Genomic DNA, 5,066 nt, shown 5'->3' on the forward strand with positions numbered 1-5,066 from the left:
GCAGTGGTGTTTTTGGTTCAAGAATTTTCAGGCATAAAGGTCGACTAGTCGAGCATCAAAAAACACACAGGATATGTCGCTTTGAAATGAAGAATAGTCGACCTATTGTAGTACACTTTAACCACGTTGACGCAAAGTAACCAGTTCCGCATTCAGAAATAAACTGATGACCACCGACTTCACAATCTGCGAAGCTTTTCCCGCCTCTGTACGCCTACCTTGCAAAAAAGATCTCTAGTTTCCCATGTAAAGCAAACCTTTTTACGGATTATGTATAACAAACTGCTAATAGGGAAACACTGCCACCTGTATGACGCGGACTAAAATGTAGTTGTCATGCTTAAAACTTTGCTATATGGGAGCATCTGCGATTTCCCGCCCCTCGAGCTGAAGCAAGTTATTTTCGTCAGGACGTGTCGCGGCCCAGGGAGCTCAATGCCAGAGTAATTGCCTCACACAAGATAAAAAGCATACCAGACTTACTTTCCTGTTTTATATTTACCTCACATGCTGATGTTGCGGTTGAAGCGGAATTTTGGTTACACGACACAATAATGCTGACGTTTCACACTCTTATCTAGAAATTTATCGCCTCGACCTTAAGGTGCGAAGAGGCGGTGTTTTCTCTCTCGTAGACCAATCTATCTCCTACTTTGCAATAGATATGTGTGACAATCACTACAATAGTGTGGGATTTATTACATTCTACAGAACACCGTACCTTTGCCAAATGTTCTTTTCATCACAGCTCCATTTCAAGCAAGCTGATATTTTCCGGTTTTCCTCGAACGCATTGCGAAAAGAGTTACGAATCTCTTTGTCGCAAGCGACATAACAATACCCGTGTTCAGTGGGTGAACAAAATTTTCTTCCTATCTTCTGAGTCTTGTCTTTACGAATAACAGCAACATGATAGCAACCCATGTCCTTTTGAAATTTTTCGGTGTTCCCACAATACCCAACAAAAAACGTTGCCTTGCTCATAATTTTGTTTTTTCTAAATGCCGAAACATTCTTTCGACCGCTGGCATAGTAATCCCGAAAAAGGCTTTGGTAATATTTTATGCAGCCACTCACAAAAAGAACGTATCCAAACCAAGCAAAATATACAGTTTTGAGAATGGAAGTTACAGTGTATGTAGTCACAGCTTAAATCAACTTTACAATGATGTAGTTAAAGCCTTATCAAGTTGCAGCTTCGCGACCGGTTCACACGTATAGTCGACCATTATGGAATAACACATTCCCCTGCAATTTTTGTCTTTGTTCGCAAAACGTTGGTTGGCAACAAAAATTCTTTGTTTGGCCGCAAGGATAAATTTTTTGCGTCAAAAATCTAACATATTTAACAAAACACCGGAAACGGCAGCGAACAAAATTCCCCGCAGCCTCAAAAAAACGCCACAAAATTAAGGTTAACATGCAAGTGCCAGACCAATTTATTATTTCAAAGTATTAGTAAAACGTCATATCTGTGTTTTAGTTCGCCTTCTTCATCTTTTTGAGTATTGAGCATGAAAATTGAGTTTGAAGTGTGTAGCAGCACTCATACAAATATATTACCGCAGTAGTCGGCGAACTACGTCGACAACGTGCGGATTCCGGCTGATAGCCTAAGTGGGACCATCCGCCCAGTAGTGAGAGAGCAGCTGCGGAACCTTCTCCCCACGCCATCGCAGCCCCAAGTTGATTCCTTTAACCACGTGATTAGGGAAGAAGGGCAACAAGCGTGGAGAACTTTTACGCCATCCGAACTAACCTGTGAGCCACAAGCTATGACGTACTTCGCGGCTATTCGTCGACCCAGCCCTGCTGCAACACGTCATCAAGAGGCCCCGCTGTACCGCCACCCACTTTCTCCCGCGCCAACTCCTGTAGTCCGAAACCAGACGCCCAAGAAGACGGACGTATGGCGAACTCCCGATAATCGTCCTCTGTGCTACCACTGCGGAGAGGCCGACCACATCTACCGTCGCTGCTTCTACAAGAGGCGCGATCTGCGAGGGTTTCTCCGTCGACGCACCACGCCCCCGACCCGGCCAGCGCCCATCTGAGATCGAAGAATACTTGTCAAACACCAGCCATGGACCAGCCGGTTTTGACCGTTCGCCGTCACCCTACCTGTACCAGTCGCCAAACCACCGTAGCAATGCTGACTTCTCACGTGGAAGGTCCCCCTACACACGTGGGGGAAACTAAAGGCAGCAACTTCTGGAGATGAAGTCTCACAACGGCGGAAAAATAAAAACCCTGCAGCGACGCAATGATTCGCCGACGACAACGATCTACCCCTGACGTGACTCCCCAAAACGATGACAGCAACACAGAGCGACGTGCACCCGACACGACTGATCCCGCTACTGAGAAGACGATGACAATGACGACACATACTGCCCAACCATCAACACGGACAAGCCGAGATACGACACCCCGACGCACCCGGAACTCGAGAAAGGCGGTGTCCAACGTCCAGTTGTCCATCGATGGCTTTAATGTAGTCGCCCTCATAGAAACGAGAGCCGACCACTCAGTGATGAGGGGATCATTCGCTTCTAAGCTGCAGAAAGTTACGACCAGACAGAACGGTCCGCACATAAGAACAACAGGAGGCCATCTCGTAATGCCAAGTGGAACGTGCACATCACGCTTCACCACAGACGGCACCACGTACGCTGCCGCGTTCATCATTTTGCCTCACTGCTCCCGCTGTGTAATTCCTGGAATTGACTTTTTGACAAACAATGGTGCAATAATTGATCTATAAACCAAGTCGATAATTCGTTTTCCTATCACTCCATGACACCGAAAGCGAACCCGGAACACCATGCTGCTGTAAGGATCGCCAATGATCATGTCCCTCTGCCAGCCCGCGCAGGCTTGATGAGCACAGTATATTGTGGGGATGCTGCTCCTGGCCTCGAAGCTAGCATAGTGAGTGACCAAAGGTTGCTTCTCAACCGCGGTGTCTTCGTCGCAAGAGGCGTTACGCGCTTTAGGCAATGCAAATACCAAATTTTGGTCACCAATTTCACCGAGGAGTACTAGCAACTAAACAAGGGTGCTGCAATTGCAGTTCCTCGAAAGACGCACGAAGCAAGTCAAGCGATCGCGATCGCCTACTTAGAACGCACATGCGCAGATGCTTCCAAGCTGCCGCTTCCTTTCTACATGAACCCGGCGCTGCCGCCAATAAATCGGGAAAGATGACTGGATTTGCTGCAGCGCTACAGCGAGTGTTTTTCATCAAGATTAAAGTTACGTCGGGCACCCCTTGCGAAGCACCGGATAGTGACCGTAGATGGGGCCGGACCTACCGACAGTCACCATACCGCGTCTCTTCACACGAGCAGGAAGCCAGCCGGACTCAAGTCGACGACATGCTCAGCTACGACACTATACAGCCATCGAATAGCCCCTGGGCACAACGGTTCGCACTCATTGCAGACTTCGCACTGATTGCAGAGCCACTCGCACGCTTGACGAAAGATAGAACCCTCTTAGCTGGAAAGCGACCAAGAAAAAGCATTCTGCGAGCTGCAAAAATGCCTGCAAAACCCGCCGTGCTAGCTCATTTCGACGAAAACGCCGAAACGGAAATCCGCAAGAAAGCCAGTGATATAGGCTTTTGTGCCTTCCTCGTCCAAAAGCAAAGCGGTTGCGGAATATATTCGCCTATGCAAGCCAGTATCTGTCGAAGAAGGAGAAAAACTACCCTGCCTCTGAGAAAGAGTGCCTGGCTATCATAGGGGCCATTTCAAAAGTGCGGCCATACATTTAGCCCATACGTGAATGGTAGACAATTCAAGGTTATGACAGACCACCATGCGCTGTGTTGGCTCGCCAATTTGAAGGACGCTCTGGCCGTCTTGGCCGCTAGAGCTTGCACCTGCAAGAATTCGACGTTACAATCGTCTATAAACCCGTCAGGAAACACTGCAATGCCGACTGCCTGTCCCGCGCCCCCGTAGACCCATCACCACAAGACTGATGAAAAAAGCCCGTTCTTTGGAATCGTGAGGGAGAACGACCTTGACGCCCAGCAGCGTGCCGACCCGGACTTACGCGTCATAATCGAGTACCTCGAAAGTTGCAACGTCGGCGTGCCTAGGCCCTTAAACGCAACCTACCAGCATTGAGCCTGAAAAACTCCGTCCTCGTGAAGAATTTCAGCTCCGGAATGAGAGGGCATTATCTTGTCAACCCCGGAGGCCTTCGTGGCGAAATTTTCGAAGCATGCGACGACGTCCCGTTTTCTGAATATCGCGCCACAGCCCGCACAATGGGAAAAATCAAGGCAAAGTACTACTGGTGCCGCCTTACATCCGACGTCACTCACTACGTCCGGAGCTGCCGTGACTGCCAGCGACGAAAAACGCCAGCGACGAGACCCTCCGCACTTCTTCAGCCAATCGCCGTCCCACCGACGCCCTTCCAACAGATTGGAATGGACCTACTGGATCCTTTCCCTACGTCCCGATCCAATAACAAGTGCATTGTCATAACGACAGACTACATGACGCGCTACGCAGAGACCACAGCTCTTCCGAGGGGGGCTGCACAGGAAGTAGCAAAGTTCTTCATAAAGCAGGTTGTGCGGCGGCATGGAGCACCCAAGTCCTAATCATGGACCGCGGAACGGCCTTCACTGCTGAGCTCATGCGTGTAATCTTAGGCTACAGCCACACGGATCACCGAAGAACGACGGCGTATCACCCCAAACGAACAGACTAACGGAACGTCTGAACAAGACGATCGCCGACATGCTGTCTACGTATGTCGTCGTTGAACGTAAGACTTGGGACGAAGTCCTTCCGTATGTCACGTTTACGTGCAATACAGCGACCCAGGAAACTACGCAGGTGACACCGTTCGAGCTTGTTGGCGGAAGACGGCTGACTACGATGCTCGACGCCATGCTTCTGCACGTAGAAGACGACTAACTCAACGCCGATGTCCAATGATACCTTCAACGTGCAGAGGAGCCCCGCCAGCTTCCTCGAGTTCGTATAACGGACCAGCAGCTGGTTCATGCCGGACGCTACAATCACCGACGCCTAGACGCCGAG

Source organism: Haemaphysalis longicornis, unplaced genomic scaffold, assembly GCF_048455015.1.
Source record: "Haemaphysalis longicornis isolate Haplotype H1 unplaced genomic scaffold, Haemaphysalis longicornis Haplotype H1 scaffold_13, whole genome shotgun sequence".
Taxonomy (NCBI): Eukaryota; Metazoa; Arthropoda; class Arachnida; order Ixodida; family Ixodidae; genus Haemaphysalis; species Haemaphysalis longicornis.